Source organism: Pteropus medius, unplaced genomic scaffold (assembly GCF_902729225.1).
Source record: "Pteropus medius unplaced genomic scaffold, Ma_sr-lr_union100, whole genome shotgun sequence".
Classification (NCBI taxonomy): domain Eukaryota; kingdom Metazoa; phylum Chordata; class Mammalia; order Chiroptera; family Pteropodidae; genus Pteropus; species Pteropus medius.
This window is the reverse complement of record NW_024342471.1, coordinates 22,676,021-22,695,453: the sequence shown is the minus strand read 5'-3', so window position 1 is coordinate 22,695,453 and position 19,433 is coordinate 22,676,021. Positions and strand designations below refer to the sequence as shown.

General features: G+C 40.1%; 1 pseudogene; it reads right to left on the bottom strand.

Moving 5' to 3' along the window:
- Positions 1-3,227: 3,227 nt before the first annotated feature.
- Positions 3,228-3,346, bottom strand: LOC120604096 (uncharacterized; annotated as a pseudogene).
- Between the last annotated feature and the right edge of the window lie 16,087 nt (positions 3,347-19,433).

Genomic DNA, 19,433 nt, shown 5'->3' with positions numbered 1-19,433 from the left:
ACATTCGCCAAGATTTGTTTTTATGTTGACTGCCATTGTATGGTTTTTCCTGCACTGATCTCTGTAGCCTGGTGCTGATCTATCTGATTGCTCCACAAAAACTCTTGTCAAATATTATGTATTTTTAATATAGCTAGAGAGAATAGTGACATTGGTTGTCAGTCACTCAACAACTGATGAGACATTTCTGGCATTCCAAACTCGTAAATTACCTCTAATGCACATGTGCTTGAAACCTTTACTAGACCTTGCTATGAGTTTCAGAAAGTATGTTTTAGGCTTATCACATTATTGGTTAAAAAAGCAAGATTTTTTTTTTTTTTTTGCATAATCCAAGTATAATGCTCATAATATAAGAAAGGCCTGACTTCAAGTTAGTATCTCTAATCTCTATGTTTTTTCTAAAAACCTTCTTAAAGAAACATTTCACTGACTGACAGTTAGCAGGTGCACCTTGTAACTTAAAAATAAATTTAATATAACCTTCACGTTGTTGAAGAAAATATCACTGTTCGCTCAATAATTAGACTTAATTGGTCGAAGGATTTAAATGCTGCCTTGACACCAAACATTTCAGACTGTGTACATTTCACAACTTTAAATGGACTCCTGAGATGACAACTACCAGATATATTTCATCAGCTTGTGATGTTCTTATATAAGCAAGACATTTAAAAGCCCAATTGCTGACATTTGAAAATAAAAATCAAAACCAAAGGTAAAATAATGTGTTTTCTATTCTGATTTCTGGACTGCATATGATATTGACTTTGTTTTCATATCAGATAGTATATTATTTTATCTGTCTTTTAATCAGCATCATCATTAAATAGCTACTAATAATTACGACGTCAAAGGCACAAGCAACAAAAGCAAAATTAGACGAGTGGGACTACATCAAACTAAAAAGCTTGTGCACAGTACGGGAGAAGCAATCAACAGAGTAAAAAGACAACCTACGGAATGAGAGAAAATATTTGCAAAACAGATATCTGAAAGAATTAATACTCAAAATATGTAAGCAACTCCTACGACTCTTGGCAAAAAAATTAAATAACCGTTTAAAAAAAATGGGCAAAGGACGTGAATAGACATTTCTCCAAAGAAGAAATATAAATGGCCAACAGGTATATAAAAAGGTGCTTAGCACCACTAATCAACAAAGAAATATAAATCAAAACCACGATGAACTATCACCTCATACCTGTTAGAACGGCCCGTTTCAAAGCAAAGCAAAACCGAAGCATAACGCATGTTGGTGAGAATGTAGAGAAACTGAAACTTTTGTACGTTGTTGGTGGAAATGGAAAATGGTATAGCCACAAAAAAAATTGTATGAAGGTTTCCCAAAAACTTAACAATAGAACTACCATACAGTCTGGTAATCCTGCTTCTGAGTATACGTTCAAGAGAACTGAATCAAAATCTCAAAAAAATAAAATAAAAAATGTACACATGCCTATGGTAATCACAGTGTTATTCACAATAGAGATACAGAAACAGCCTAAACAACCTAAATGTCCATTGACGAATGAATGGATAAAGAAAATGTGGTATATGAGATACATATATATAATATTATTTATAATATATAATGAAATATTATTCAGCCTTTTAAAAAAGAAGGAAATCTTGCCATAGACAACAGCATAGATGAATATTATGCTAAGTGAAATAAACCAGACACAGAAGGAAAATATTGTATGATTCTACTTATATGGTATTTAAAATAGTCAAACTTACATAAACAGAGAGAAAAATGGTGGCTACCAAGACTGCGGGGAGGGGTAAATGGGAAGTTGCTGTTCAAAGAACATCGAGTTTTGGTATGCGAGATGAATTAAGTTTATGGACCTGCTGTATCACATTGTGCCTACAATAAACAATACCATCTTGTGTACTTAAAAATGTTGCTAAGAGGGAAGATCTCATGTTGAGTGTTCTTGACACAATAAAAACATTTAAAAAATCTACCAGTCATGTCTACCGTTTATTAAACATCTCCCATGTTTCAAATATTCTGTCAGACTCTTTTCCATGCATTAAAAATAAACTTCACATTGATATTTTATGAGATAAATTGTCATTTCCATTTTAAAAGAAGGAGCCACGTTCCTAGAAAGTGTTATAAATATTGCTTTTGCCTAACACACTTTGCTCACCCCCTCAAGTTTTACACCATCTCCCCAATGATGGGGACGTGGCCTATGTGGGTGTGATCTTAAAATGATCAAACATGTGACTAAATTTGGCCCAATTCAATGGATCTTCTTGCAGCGTTCTGATGAAAATGGTAAGGAAGGCTTCTACTAGATCATAAAACCAGATAAAAGTGAATCTGATATGGACGTGAAGGTGATAAAGATGAAATCAAGATTTGACTGAAGACATGAGAGATGAATGCCAAAGAATTCCTAATACTTGGAGTATTTGGAGCTGGAACCAGAGTTTCTCAATTCTGGCGCCATTGACATTTTGTGCCTAATATTTCCTCATGGGGTAGAACTGTCCTGTGCTGACCTCCATCTGGAGCTAGGTGCCAGTCGTACTCCCTTTCCTGCAGTTGTGACAACAAAAATGTCTTCAGACATCGTCCAATTTGTCCTGAATGTAGGGGTGGGGGCGTGAGATGGGAAGAGGGAAAATCGCCCTTTGCCAAGAACCACTGAGCTTCAACCAAGAGGATCAGCCACTGCTGTAGTCGCCAATAATTCGAGCTATGAAATCTCCCCCATCTGCTTAAACTCATCTGAATTTGGTTTTCCTACATTGTAAATGAAACTGACTGGTAACTTGCCCAAGGTCACAGAGATAGTCTTAGAGCACCGTGCGGAGAGCGGCGAGTGTGCGCGTCAGTGAAGCAGAAGAATTCTTACGGGCATGGGAGAGCCCAAAAGAAGAGCGAGGTGCAAAGAGCTTTAAAAGTACATTTTCCAGGTTGTTGGCCCATGAAAGACTAAGTGAGGCGTGGGTCCAAAACCATGTGTTCTGAGTTCAGCTATGGCTGGGAAATGATTGGCTAAATGAGCAAAACTGCTTTCTTTTTTAAATAGGATATCTTAGCGACGCTAGTGTGATAGTGGGCTTTGGTTTTCCCCACCAATTTCTCAAATTTCTTGACCAATTTTTTTTTTTAGGTGAGGCGACCCTTGGTTGACCTCACAGATTGCAAGGACCTTGTCAGTTTATAATCCCTTTTTAAAATTATTATTTAAATTTTTTTTTTTTGCCCACGGCACCTGGTCTTCCTAGGTGGTCTCCCATCCAAGTACTAACCAGGCCCGCCCCTGCTTAGCTTCTGAGATCAGATGGGATTGGGCTTATTCAGGGTGACATGGCTGCAGACTTCTATGATCAATTTTTTAAGGGCTCCAGTAAATATCTTTCACGACTAACATTCTGCAGAACTGACTGTGGTAAAGGTCATGCCCAAGATCGGGCAGACAGAGTGAGGGGTAAAGAACGAAGCATTCCCTGTACACGGAGATGCAGGAAGAAACCCGACCATGTTGAAGCTTGTACGACCCTTTGCTGAATAGGCTTATCTGCGTTTAGAGAAAAGTGGAGACTTATGCCAGACCCTCTAGTCCGTAACAGAGCATTTGGACATCTTCCACCTGAGGCCACCTGAGATTGTTAATGAGAAGGAAAACTTGACCTGCCACGGCTGTGAGAATCTCTGCCAGGTGAGCACAGCAGGCGAAGTGACTGGGGAGGATCCAGTGAAGCGGACCGTGATGGAAAAGGTGAGGGTTTCTACGAAACTGGTGGCAATAAAAATGATTGAAATAGAGCGATTTGAGAAATATTAATGCAAAAGATTGCACTTGGCTAATCTTCCATTTAATGTTGCCATTTTTAACTGCTTTGCTAGGCCATTTTAATTTCAAAAAACCATATACTTTTTTTTTTTTTTTTCCCACGGCAGTGAGCCAAATCCTACGAGAAAGTAATGGACATGAGTATGGTGGCTTGCTCAGAATCTGGCTCCCCTAGAAGAAGAAATTTCTTTAAGAAATGTTTCTAGAAGCCAGTTCTACAAGCTCCATAACAGATTCCATTTTTATCCATAAAATATAAAAATACCAACAGAGCCTATCCGGGTGTTTCAGTACATAGGTACCATGTCTGCGTTGAACCTATGTATGTAGTTTTCTTAGTAACTTTGCAAGTGGAAAGCACCAAGCTGCCACCTCCACGTGTTGAACCCGTTGGGGTCGTACTGGACACCTCTGGGTCGGGCACGTTCCGGCCCTTGCTCTCTTTGTCGCCTGCAGGCTGGGAGATAAGGACTTGGCCAACCAGCAAGGGCCTGCCCGGGGGAGCTCGTAGGGTCTCGCTCATGCTTGGCAGCCCTGGAATGTTCTGTGTGATTATGCAATTATCATCGATCAGCAGGCAGTCGCTTCTAGGACTTCCAGCAGGCAAGGCAAACATTTGCATTCCAGCTTCCTCCAGGAGTGAGCTGGACCCAAGGCCCAGCAGACAAGAGAGCCGCACACACAATCGCTGCCCGCTGCTCTGGCCCACTTGAACAGCTGTTCCCGGCTGGCATAGGGATGCTCACCTGGCAGCTCTGTCGGAGCTCGGAGCAAGATGTGCAGATTAGAGTCTGTTTGCTCAACACAAAGTGCATTCAGTGAAAGAACCGTGGGGAGGTCAGGGAGGGGGAGGCGAAGCTGCGGATACATCTAACAACACCTTTCCTAATAAAACAGACCGGATGATGTAGACACAGGAGTGTACAAGGTCAGCCTGAAACGAAACGCGGCGAACGACAAACGAAAACCATTTGGATCCTGATGGAACGGCAGTGAGGCTACACGGCCATGTTAAAGAAACAGGAAGAAAACACACCGATTCTAGGACCGACTGATAAGCACTTAGTAAGCACATTGCATGTGCCCAACCATCTGTGGGACACAAGACGGGACGCTAGGAGCCAACAGCTCCAGGGATTTGCGATTTTCCTGGGCAAATGAGACAAAGCCATGGGAACAAGGTAGGCACAGTGGGGCTGGATGCAGGGTCGCCGGCCCGAAAAGAGGGCTGAACCTTTGCTGCTCGTGCTCAGGAATGCAGAGGGGAACACCGACTCAGGGGTTTAGATGGGGACTCTGGTCGTCGAGCCCCCAGGAGGCCCCACAGAGCTCACGAGCTCAGGGTGGAGGAACCCCCGCTGAACCCCCGCCACACTGACACCATCTTGCTGAGAAAGAGCAGATGGTCCCTACTCCGCAAGAGGGGTGTGCGCGGAAGAAAAAGGTATCCCAGAAGAAATGGAAGAAACCAAAGCTTATGGCCTGGGAGTAAATTCAGCATTAATAAATATTAATAAAAGTAAAAAAAAAAACTCACACAGAGAATCACACAAATGCAGTTGTTAAAATGCAGAGTCCTGGACCCCCACTAGAGCGACTATTTTACAGTCCGAGATGGGCCTCAGGAGTCTGCACGTTACGCAAACATCTCAGGTGTTTCTAAAGTGCTTGGCCCACAGCCTTTACTTTGAAAAATACTGCTTTAAAGGTGACAGTGAACGAAAGGAATCTAGACAAAAGTTTTCTTAGATTATTAACCTGCACCTGCTATAGGGTCTTCTGCGATCTCCTTGGAACTGCATTAAAAAATCCGTTTGTTTGTGGGCATTTATAAATTACATTACATTCTTCAACTGCCCACGAGTCCGGCCCCAGAGCTAATAAGCTCTAGAGGTATTTCTGTTTAATTTCTGTTTATTTGTTTTGAAAACCACTTGTTCGATCCCCCCATCCCAACCTAGACCGGAAATCTTTTTCTACTTAACCATAATGGTCCCCGCCCTTGTCGAGTCCTCCCCAAAACTCCTGAGTGCAGCACATCACTCCGGCATCGGGGCTTCCCGGCCTTGATGTTGACCTGTACTGTAGGACTCACCACATTCCATCTCGATCATGGACCACACCATTGAATCGCTCTAGAAACCAAGCATAACTATTACCTGACATATGTCTGGCAGACAGACAGAAAGCCATAATTTCTAATGACTGAATGTATGAATGCGTGTGTATACGCTGAATGTTGAGAAACAGAGAAATACAGAACAGAGGAAATTCATTCTTGTTTTGTCTTCTTACTTGAAGCCGTGATTCAAGAACATCTTGGTACTGAAGACAATCCAGGATAAAGAGATCTCAGTAACCAAACTAAGGTCCTTCTGTTGTTGGATAGTCAGCCAGAGTCCGGGCACCTCCAGTTCTAATGGTTTGTGGTCCAGTCGTTCAACACGTACGGTAAAACAGGGCCCTTACATCAAATGCGATACGATGATCCGTTAGAGCCGAACTCACCAAGAGAGGTTTGTTCCTGCAGAGGTATAACTAATCCCAGCTCACTCTGAGACAAACAGCTCCATCTCTCTGCTCCCAGCTTCGGTCATTGTCGGCCAGGGACCTCCCTGGTTTGAAGAATGACTGCTAGTTATCACCCCCACCTCCCTCATGCCTTCAACGGGTCTGCAAGCCATGCCCTTGCCACAAGGCCTGCTTAGATGTCCCTCAAAACACATTTATTTTCATCCGTGGAAGAAATTTACTTTCTCTCAAACAGAGAGCTGTTTCTGGCCAGAGGCTTTTAGTGGATGAGCAAGAGCTGTAAACAACTCTTCATCTCCTTCTGCCTGTAATCTGGAACTTTCAATCACTCGACCTCTGCATTCGAAGACTTCGGCTTGGCAGAAGCAACGACTTCAAACCGTGTTTGCAGTCGGCAAGGAATAAGGCTGTCCGTGAGGCCGACGAGGATAGACTTTATCGGCGCTGCTTCTCTTGTGTGTCTGAGATCGCGTTTCTGTCTTTGGACAGGAAGAAACATACTGTCTTGGAAGCATTGGGGGCCCCTGTGAGAAGACAGGCGTTCTTACCGTTGGGAGACGAATGGCCGTAATTGTCGCTCTGCGTGTCACAGATATTTCTACCAGAAGCCTGTGGTGGTAGAATTCTGGGGAGAGCATTACTCTGGATGGAAGAAACAGCAAAATGGATTGCCTGAGAGAAGCAAGCCGGTGGTACGGCCCCAGTCCAGGAAACACCCAGCTCTTGCAGCAAGAAGAGCAAACAGTAATTAAATCGGATAAAATCAGTAATTATCTATCTTTTGTGTTTACTTGTTAATTTCATTTGCATACTTTTTTTTGCAGTAGAGTGAGCTAAGATATTTTCAGTTGTTCATTTGTTTTTTTCTCTTGCTTTTTGTTGGGCTAGGTCTATTGTTTGCTGTTATTAGCCAGCAAGTGACATAGGAGAAATTCTCTCAGAGTTAAGGATCCGACAGTGCTCATCTGTCGCAGGTTACTATTCTTTAATTATTTTGTGTTCAAAATTCAATGCATATGTGATGCGTGGGGTACCTACTCTGTTAGGGGGCCTCTTCTGGATACTGAGGATTATAGAGAAGAACAAGATGCTCATGACCGCACTTCCAAAGATATCATATTCTAGTCAGCAGAGACAATGCACATATAAATGACCGTTATCATTACTAAGAAGAAATCAATCAAGAAATGTGATCGTGATTGATCGGGAGGGACCTTGGTCAGTGAAGGCTTTTCTAGAATAGCTGTGCTCTGAAAGAGAAAGAGGCAGCCATGTGATGACCTAAGAAAAAAGATTTACGATCAGAGAAAATTAGAGCAAATTCAAAGTCTATAAGATGGCGATGAACTTGGAAATCTCGAGAGAGGGTCAGACACCCAGTATGGTTGGAGCAGAATGCTCTAAAGAGTAAGTGGCGTGGGGTGACGTTGAGAGCCGGGCAGGGGCAAGATCACACAGGCTTTATCGGTCGTGACCAGGGCCTTGGGTCACGTAACAAATGTAATGAAAAACCAATGGAGGGTTTTAAGCAGGTAAGTTACAGAATAAAATTTAAATTACCTTCAGATTATTCTCACGACTTGGTGGAAAGCACTGTAAAGGGATAGAACAGGAGCGCAGGTGGATCACGGAGGACACACCTGTAGTTGTCCCCGTTGGAGAGACTGGTGGCCTAAATGAGAATGGCAGTGGTGTAGACGGGGGGAAGAAGGTGGATTCAAAATATATTTGAGGGCATATCTAAGAGGACCTGCTAACGGATTTGATATTGGATGAGAGAGGAGGCAAAGATAAATCTTAGCTCACCACGCTTTTAGATTTAGCAAACTTCCTTGGTCAACATATCTAAGATGCTCAAGGGTGTTTAGGGGCAATTTTGATGATCAAAATTATTTCAGACACACACAGCCTATTGATGTGAAGGAAAGGAGTGGTGTATGCAGATGGATAACTTGTGCATGCGGAGTTGGCAGGAAATTATATAAAACGAAATGTAGGTGGATGTCAAGAGAGGAAACTGATTCTGCATAATCATTATGGAGATGATGCTTCCAAATGCGCAACTTCTGCATCCATTTGCTGAAAAGCGTGAACTAGTAGGGTCTTCTTTACCTCGAATAGTTCATGACTTCATAAATACTGAAAAGAGTGTCATGGAGTCACACAGAACACACATATATAAGTTAGTTAGGGTATGTTCAGCTGCATATTGGACATTCAAAATACCAGTGGCTTAAACAAGAAACTATTTCTCTCACATACAATTGTACAGGAGAAAGATGACACGCTGCTTCCTGTCAGGGGACCAGTCTCCTTCTATCTTAGGGTTGTACTCTCATGCATGCAACCCAAAACGATGCATCATGATGCCCACATTCCAGATTGCAAGAAGAGAATACTTCTTCCCTTTGGAGGCATGACCAGTGGGTCACATAGATTGTGCCCTAATTATCAGAGCTAAGTCACTTGCAGGTACCTAAATGCAACTCACAACAGAGCTAGTGTGTTTATTTGTTTTTACTTCTTGTACTTGAGTCTTTTGCTTAGCAAAAACAAAGCATTCTCTAGAAAGAATCAAGCGAACGATCGGGTTTAAGCAGGACTACATCATTGAAGGCAAGACAGTGGAAACTTCCTTTCCAGAGAAACCAGCCCTGACCGCCCTGATTATTGTTTACTTACTGATGTGTGTGTCTCCCTTTCAGAATGGAAGGTCATGCTAGTAAAGCTCTTTTCCATAATCCCATCCCTTTGGGCTGTGTGTGTTCATAATATGCACTCAATAAAATCTTTTATTAAAAATATGGATAAATAATGATTGAATATTTTCAGTCTATGAAAGATCAGAATAAGAGTAGAAAGTAGCTGACGGTTTACTTGTTCATGCATTCTTTCTTTCGTCTTTTTTCTCTCTTCTCTGTCTCCTCTCTCTCTTCTTCCCCTCTTGCCCCCAAAATAGACCTCAAACTTCAGGCTAGATGAAGCAAAGTGAAGAAGAAATACTCCTATGTATAGAATATCTGGGAGACGGGGCAATTTATTGTTCTTTAAGGAGAGGTGAAAGGCAATGGTCATAGTATACAGTAGGCACTCAAGATATTAGTTGAATAGTTAAAGGGAGCAATATATTATATGAAGGACAGAAGGGCCTCCACGGCCTCTTGGGATAGGACAGAGTTAAGACATCTTCCTCCTCAGCTGGGAGTATCTCTGCTCAGAAGGTACTTCTTCCTTTCCTTGGTTTCAAAGTATCTCTTCATCCAACACTCTCCCTTTTCCTTTCTCTAAGTTAGAGTTCTGTGGAGCCTGAGATTCTCCTGTGTGAGATAAAAGTCAGTATTTGCAGCAGTAGTTGGGCTTCAGACTCTTCTGTCTCATGCACCCGAAGGCAAAGAAAATCCAGGAGAAATAACATCTTATAATGAAGCACTGTCAAGTCCAAGTTTTGCCGAAAGAGTTTCCATAGAGGAGGGTCTTCACAATAAAGCATCCCTGAGAAGATGTAGCCATCGCTGACCTTGTCTGTGCAGGGGCTGGATGTAGGTACTGCAGGCGAATTTCAAGCCTGGTGCTAGAATGCCAATCAACAGCTATGGATCGGGCCAGGTCACAGTCGCACCACTTTTCGTCAGTATATGTCTTGCCTCCAGCCTTGGTGGATGATGAGTTGGCATAAAGAACATCTAACTCTCTTAGAAAACACATGTCAGATCCTTGACTCTCTACAATGGCAGACAGGTGGAGATGACTCGTATTGAAATAGGGTTAAACCCTAATCCAAGTTCTCAAACTCAAGGGTCATCACGGTCTGCTGGTTCGCTCTGGCCATAGCATATGCACTCATCCGGTAAGTAACACTTGGTAATTCAGAATCCTCCAGCCACATGGAGCTGATGGGAAGGCCCGTGCCTCCCTTCTCTCCCTGGTGACACACACGTACTCACTTGCTGGCCATAATGTGGCATGTCTAAGAGCCGTGAGATTCATACATGGGGTTCCCAAAGTGCCAATCAACTGCAGCGCCATACAGGTGACTGGACACGTGGATCTGATCATAGACATGGGCTATGGACAAGCAGCCCTCTTCCCCTTCACATTCTCTCCTTAAATGTTTGCTTTTATCTTCTTCATGCTGGACACTGTGCTAAACGTCATGAATAAACACATTTCTGCTTTCAAAGAATACGAAGTCTAACGGGCAGAGAGGAACACAGAAACGGGCATTTCCAGTGGCTGATCAAGTAAATAATAGAAGAAAATCAGATGTCGCACAGACTTGACAATGATATTCTCCAGGGCCCGTGTCTGAGTAGCTCCGTCTAGCTCACAGTACAAATGAAATCGAGGCAGTTATGAAAAGGAAGCCGAACTAAACAAGCATCTTCGTGCCAGACTTTATGTGTATTCAGAAAACAAATCTGTGCTCAGAAAAGTTCGTAGTCTAGTTTATTTTTCCAGCCCGGGTGAGTCAAGTCTCGTCACAGCGTTCTCAGACGTAGTAACCGCGTGCCTTCGGATCCAACGTCTTCACCGGCTGCCCTCTCCGCTTGCTCTCCATAACTCGTGGTCTCCAGGAGCTGCTTCTTCCTCCTCTTTCTTATCACTTTCTACTGGAACAATTTCTCTAGAACACACATTAAACACTAAATGATAAATGGCACACTGCTCGTGCTTTGAATAAGAAAGGAATCGGCTCACTCTCTTGCTCCAATCCAGTGACTAGCCAGCAGACGGGTGGCGTAGGTGAGGACCAAGTGTGGCCCATGATCACAATGGCAGTGTCTTAAACTGACAGTGGAGTCCCCGCACAATGCTGCGATGTCTTACTGAGTGGGCATTTGGGTTCTCCGCACTACTTTTTGTGAACTGTTATCTGATGATTCTCTATCTAAAGATGCAAGAAGTGAATTTCAGCTACTGGGAAGACTTGCCCCCTGCCGGAATCTGCTTCCATACCCCGTATGCCATAGACAACAATAATACACCGGCTCTTCCCTTTCCCCTCCCTTTTAAAAGGCAAGGTGCAGGTTCCCTACCTGTGCAGTTCTTTGTCATTATTATTGCGATTATTAGTAATAATAGGTTAGCATTGTAGAGTGCCTTTCTTAACAGCTTGAAGCACTTCTCTTTAATATTAACTCGATTACTCTCTCAAGTTGTTATTTTTTATTGAAAATACATCTAATGGTGTAGTGGGTAGTGGAGGGGATGGAAGATGCATAAATAAGGTTCCTTGAACTTTTGAAATTACATTATTTACAATACTATCCATTCTTCCCTCTGCATTGCCAATTTTCTATTTCAATCAGATTCTATTCATTTCTTTACACATCACATTTCAAGAACTGTTAACATAACATGTAAGTATGGAAATAAATATCCCTATCAGCCCAATTGTACTTATTTTCTTGCCACTTCCACATAAGTGGGGATTATCTTCTTTGTACTTAATAGTTTCAATTTCAGAAACGATCTCTTGTGATAATGCTTTCTGTGGGTTCACTGTACATCGAAAATGATCATTTTCACATATCCCTTTTAGCCTTCAGGTATCCAACGGAGCTCTAATTAAGAACGTTTTCACCTTGATCCTGACCTTCACTACTCACGTTTTCCCTTGTTTTCTTAGGGTTCTAGGCACCATGATTTTATCCCTCTGTAATGTGACCCGTCAACCTCATTCTTCTTACTCTTTGTCTATATTGAACAGCATCACCTAGTCGATCAGGACCACGTGCCCACTCCTAAGTCCTCTTCCAACCTCCTGTTTCTGTGCCACTTGTCAACATTCTCTGCCCCCTGTATCTCACTTGCTTATTCATCTTTGAATAAAATTCACCTCTTTCTTCTTAATTATTTTCCGCTTATTTCTACAATCACGAAAAACATCATTCTTCTACAAACTTCCACATCGCTTTAGTTGCAGTTCTCATAACTGTATTCAGTATGACGTCACTTATATTTTTGATGCGCACAGAACTTTGCTAGAGCAAATGCACCTGGAAGGAGAGAAAATCGTCTTGGTCACTGCTGTACGTGACACATAATGATAATCAATGGATGCTTGTTGAGTGTGTTAATGCCTAGTGTATTTTACGTATTTACTGACAATGTGCTGAATCTGAGATGGGTGAATGAATGGTTTAATGAAGAAAGGTCTCAAAATTAAATGGTTTGGAAATGTGTTAGTTGACGGGGGAAGAGAATGTCATTGTGGAGAGCGGCGGCTGAACCTTTTTGCCCCCAACTCCTGTTTCTGAGGTTTCATCATCTCTTTGTGGCTATATCACCCTAGGCCGGCTCATGGTGGCACTATTCCAGTCCAAGTTTGGCATCTTAAAGATCCCCTTTCCTTTAGGACCAGGTGGGATCATACCAGCAAACTTTTCCGAGAGCTTCCACCATGATGGAAAAACACGCAGGTCATCTTTTTTTGTATCTTAAGAATTTATATTTTTAGAGAAGTTTTACGTTCACAGCAAAACTGAGAGAAAAGTACAGACATTTCCCTTATACACCCTGCCTCCACATTTGCAAGCCTCTCCCATTATCAATGTCACCCACCAGAATGGATATTTGTTATAATTGATGAGCCCCTATGTTACCACATCCTTATCACCCAGAGTCCATAGTTCACCTCAGGGTTCGCTCTTGGTGTTGCACATTCTATGGATTTGGACAAATGTATAATGACATGTATCCACCATGAAAGTATCATAAAGATAGTTTCAATGCCCTGAAAATTCTCTGTGCTTTGCCTATTCATCCCCCTCGCCCCCAGTGACTGGTGACCAGATTGTCTTACTGTCTCCGTAATTTTGTCTTTTCTAGAATGTCCTTTAGTTTAAATTATACAATATGTAGTCTTTTCAAATTGGCTTCTTTCACTTAATGATATGCATTTGAATTTCTTCCTTGTCTATTCATGGTTTGATAGCTCATTTCATTTTAGCATTGAATAATAATCTATTGTCTGATGTATCAGTTTATTTATCCGTTCATCTACTGAAAGACATCTTGGTTGCTTTGAAATTTTTAATTATAAATAAAGCTGCTATAAACATACCTGTACAGGTTCAGCTTCTTTGGCTAAATATGAAGGAGCAAGCACATCAAGAATATGTTTAGTTTTGTGAAAAACCATCTAACTCTTTCAAAACGGTTGTATCGTTTTGCATTCCCCCAACAATGAATGAGAGTTCCCATCATTCCACATCCTTGCTAGCATTTGGTGTTTTCGGTGTTCCAGGTTTTGGCCATTCTAATAGGTGTATAGTTATATCTCGTTATATCTCTAATAGGTGTATAGTTATTTTAATTTGCACTTCCATTATGACATGGAACATCTTTTCGTGTGTTTATTTGCCATCCATATATCTTCTTTGGTAAGACGACTGTTAAGATTTTTGGCTCATTTTTTAATCGGGTTTTTTTTCTTTATTGTTGAGTTTTAAGAATTCTTCATATATTTCATCCCTTAGCACATACATCTTTTGCAAGTACTCTCTCCAAGCCTGCGGCTTATCTTCTTACTCTCTTAATATTGCCCTTTGAAAAACTGAAGTTTTTAATTTTGATTTCAATATATTTCATGGTTTATGCCTTGAGTAATGTATCTAAAAGGACATTGCCATATCCAAGGTCAACTAGGTTTTCTCCTATGTTTATCTTCCAGGAGTTTTAAAGTTTTGCATTTTACATTTAAGTCTGTGATCCATGCTGAGTTACTTTTTGAAGGGTGTAAAGTCTGTCTCTAGATTCATTGTTTGTCCAGTTTTCTCAGCACCATTTGTTGAAAAGCCTATCTTTTCTGAATTGTAATGCCTTTGCTCCTTTGTCAAAGATCAGTGGACTATATTTATGTGGATCGCTTTCTGGGCTCTCTATTCTATTTCATTGATCTATGTGTCTGGTTTTTTTTTTTGTCAATATCATACTGTCTTGATTACTGTAGTTTTATAGTAAGTTTCGAAGTTGAGGTATCAGTTCTCCAACTTTGTTCTTCTCTGTGTTGTTTATTCTGGGTCTTTTGCCTTTCTATATAAAAATTAGAATCAATTTGTTGATATTCATAAAATAACGTGCTGGAATTTTAACTGTAATTGCACTGAGTTAGATCAAGTTGTAAAGAAAGAATGTCTTAACTGCACCGAGTCTTCCAAACCATGAACACAGACTGATTCTCCACTTCGTTTAGTTGTTTGATTTCTTTCACCAGAGCTTGGTAGTTTTCCTCGTATTGATCTTACACACATTTTGATAGATTCATACATAAGTATTTCATTTCTTAGGGGCTAGTGTAAATAGTATTGTTCTTAAATTCAAATTTTACTTGTTTATTGCTGGCGTATAGTAAAGCGACTGACTTTCACGTATTAACCTAACATCCTCACCTCCTCCTCCCTGCCCCCTGCACTGACTTCTCTCTTCCCCTCCCCCACACCAAAGCTCAGCCAACTCTCAATTATCTTTCAATATATATCTCAGGTGCAGCCCCACAGCAACCCCAGAAATTTTTCTAAGGGATATGTACAGCCACATCCTTCATCTTAAGATTCAATAAAAAGATTCTAGTAAGAACTATATGTACATCAAGAGAAGAAAAAAGGAGAATCCATACAATTTCTAGTTTGCAAATACTTCTCTTAGAAGAAAGCATGAGGAAGCAGAACAAAAGCGACATACAGATTGCAAAAACACAATTTGACATGTTATGGCAAGTAAACTTGTAAGGAAATGCTTATCCTTCCAAGTTACTAGAGGGGGAAAAAAAATGAAAAGAATAGAGAGGTTCCATTTTTGACTATCAAACAGAAAAAAACAATTTCTGCTCAGTATTGGCTACGGTCTAGTGTACAGAGCTCCCTAACACTACTTTGCAAAAATCAGTTGAAAAACTCTTTCTAGAGGACCATTTTGAGTATGTATCATTTATCTTAAAATATGTGGGCATATTAGGTCAGTAAATATTCTTCCTCCAAGGGCACATTAAGGAAACAATCAAATACATAATTACGTATGTATTTAATGTAATGCAATTATTGTTATACATGTGAAAAAAATAGAAAACATATGTCGAATGATAAAAAGATTTTTTAATGGCAAAACATTATGCCAGAATATATAGAAATATATTAATGGATATCACCTACCCCTTATTATCATATTAAAAAAATTTTAATGACTTAGGAAATGCTCTTATATACTCATCAGTTAAAAAAGTACTGAATATAGTACAATCTAAATTTGAAAGATGGAAACTATATCTTTAGGTACAGAGAATGTCTGGAATGACATAAACCATGTTTAACAGTTAGAGGTCATATATTTTTCATTATCTTAATTATTCCTTCCCTCAGTCACACATTTCTTTAATTACTTAACTAATATCCATTAAGCTCCTGCTTTGTCTCGTAGAGTACTGTAGACTCAGACTGTCCTCATCAGAGAATGAGAAAGTTACATCAGCCAATAAATGTTCTCCTGGATATTTGATAAGCCTTCCTTGGGGCATGTCCCACCTGGTAGAGAAAATTTGAGGAGTCATATATGCACTTGTGGTTATTACTTGTGTGATTCACAATCATGTTAACATCAATCGAGAAGTAATTAAAACATTTAAAAACGTTTTAAATTTATTCATTCATTCCTTCAACAAACTTATAGTGCCTATTGCGTATCAGACCCTGTTCTGGGCCAGTGCAAGAGACCCGCCCAGCCCTGTATACGTGGAGCTTATGTTTAGAACAATAGATTGCAAGCATTTAGCCTTCTGTAACACTTTATCTGCAAAATGGGAAAAGAGTAAATTCATATTGTCAAAGAGCTAGACATATATTAATATTGGTGCTAAAATATTTTTCGTTACCATTTGCAGTCATTCCCAAAAGAATAAAAGAATATTAGATATAAATCTAACAAATATGTACAGGATCTGTGTGCTGAAGACTACAAAATGTTAATGAAAGAAATCGATGAAGACCTAAATAAATGGAGACATCCTGTGTCCACAGAATGGAAGACTCGATATAAGAAAGATGTCAATTCTCCCCAAATAGATCTACAGATTTAACATAATCACTATGAAAATCTCAGAAGGATTTCTTGTAAATATAAATCTAAAATTTACATGGAAAGGCAAAGGAATTGGAATAGCAAAATTCATTTAAAAAAAATAAAGTTGTAGGAATCACAATATATGATTTTTAAGAGTTACTATGTAGCTATGGTAATCAAGACAGCATGGTCTTATCAAGAGATTAAATACATAGATCAATGAAACAGAGGACTAAGAAACAGTCCACATGAGCATGATTTTTGACAAAGGTGCATGAATAATTTGATGGAAGGAGCGCAGTCTTTTCAAGAAACGATGCTTGAAAAATTGGAAATTTGTAAGCCAAAAATTATAGATATCTGGAACTAAAAGTCATACCTAAGAAAACAAACTTGAATGGATCACAGATGTAAATATAAAAGGTAAAATTATCAAACTTCTAGAGGAAAACTCAGAAGAAAATCTTTATGACCTAAAACTAGGCAAAGAATTCTTAGAAATGAGACCAATGTCATGACCAATAAAAGGGAAAATTAATAAACTGAACCTCATCACAGTTCAAACTTCTTGTATACAAAAGACTATCACAAGAATGAAAAGGAAGGCCACAGACTATGAGAATATATTTGCAAGTCACACATCCAGGATATGTAAAGAACTCTTAAGACTAAACAGTAAGAAAACAAACAATCCATTAGAAACGATCCATTAGAAAATGGGCAACAGACTTGAACAGACGCTTCATGCAAGACAATATACGAAAAGCAAATAAATTTATGGAAAAAATAATATATACCTATTCAGCATTTGCGATTCTTAATTACATGTGTCAGTTTCACTAGACTAAGGGATTCCCAGATGGCTGACAACACATTATTTCTGGGTGTGTCTGTGAGCACGTCTCAGGAAGAGATTAGCATCTGAAAGGACTGAATGAAGAAGACATGGCTGCAGGCATCATCCAATCCACTGAGGACAGGATAGAACAAAAAGATGAAGGAAGGGCACATCTGCTCTTTGTTTGAGTTGGTGTATCTGTCTCCTCCTGCCCCGTGACACTGGCTCGCTAGGTTCCCAGGTCTTCACATTTAGACCTGGCTTATGCTACTGCCCTCCCTGGTTCTCAGGCCTTCAGGTTTGAACTGGAACTACACTATTGGCTTTCCTGGGCCTCCAGCGTGCAGAGAGCAGACTGAAACTTCTCAGCCTCCAAAATCACAGGAGTCTGTCTTTCACAATGAATGTCTGTGTCTGTGTCTGAGTCTCTATCTCTGTCTCTGGCTCTATCTCTACCTGTATCATCCCTATCTGTATTATCTATATCATTATCTATATTATCTATATCATCTATATCATCTATATCTATATCTATATCTATTAGACTGGTTCTGATTCTCTGGAGGACTCTAAGATACATATATATATTTTTAAAAGCTGTGAAGGGAATTCAAAAGTCAGATCTGGTGCAGTCGAATTGGATTGTTCCTCACCAACTTCAAAGTCCATTTTCCAAGCCATGTCTTGCTGAAATGCTTGAAACGTGACGAACCCAAGAAAGTAACACCAGTGTGATCTTACAAGGGGAGAGATCATATCTGGTTTTTCAACCACCTAGCTTTTGACGAATAGTTGGAGCATAGTGGATGCTGACTTGTATAATAGATGAATGAATGAGTAAATGAATGAGTTAAGGCTTCCTGCTGCAGTTAAAACAAATGAGTTAGCAAGGTGCTGTTTTCTTTCTTTGGAAGTTTCCAGACTCCTCAGCGGACAGAGCATGACGACCAAGGTTAATAATAGCTTTCTGTATATTTGAAATTTCCCAAGGGAGAAGACAGCAACTGGTTTCACTGCACCAAAATAATAATAATAATAATAATAATAATAATAATAATAGTAGTAGTAGTAGTAGTCATAGTAGTAGTAGTAGTAGTAGTAGTAGTAGTAGAAGTAATAACAACTATATGAGGTGATGGATGAGTTAGTTAACTTGATTATAGTAATCATTTCATGTCTTTTAACTCATCATGTTGTATACCTTAAATATATGTAATTTTTATTTGCCAATTATACCTCGATAAAGCTTTAAAAGTTAATAAAAGATCTCTGGTTAAGTATTAAATACAATTGCTGGCAGAATTTTGGATAAAACTTATTTAAATGTTATCAAAATAAAAATTTTTCAGATTTTTAAATAAAAATTATTGAATTTTTTAATGAAAAGAGGCATCTTTTTTCCTAATTGTTCACTGTCTCCTCAGTTATCTTTGTTTTAAAAAGAGAATTCTAGAATTATTGCTGTAAGGAGGACACAATTCTAAAATTCAATCAGAAACGCTCCCGTTTTCTCTGGCACCTCCGAGGCGTTTAAAGGTATTTTAACCTCTAACCACCCCACCCCCAACCATGCACAGGTGGGAATCAGCTAATTAAGAGCTTTTAGAGCATCTTCTGGTAACCGAAATTGTAGATACTTTGCTGTTACTGCACTGTATTTTCTAATACATTTTTGCCGGGATTTATAATAATAAAAGAGCGAGCCAATTACAGATAGGCAGAGCTTAGAGAGAGACTCTGCTTTTCTGATTGAGGATCAATCTGGAATTACTAGAGCTGTAGGTAAAATAGAGCCCACACATCTCCAAGAGGTGCCAGAAGCAGACGGGAAAAGGAAATGAGAAGTGAGAGATGTGGGCTCTCACGCTTCCAGGCTGGGCAGTTTCGCGCTGCATTTCGGGGCGCAAGGCACAGGGAGTGGGGTGTCTGATACTGCACACAGCTAGGCGGCAGACGCGCCTCGACCTCGCGATTGTTTGCCACCCAGCTCTGCACTGTTCATCTGTTTTACTGTAGCGTCTCTGTTCAAGACAGATTCACGAATTCATAAATACTGACGTCATTCCCCACGCACATCTGTCGTCTGCGCGTGTTGACAGGATTTGGATGGCTGCTATGGGAGTGGCACAATTTAATACAGTCGAATGCACAAAAAACTTGAACTTAGGAAACCCACAAATTGGGAG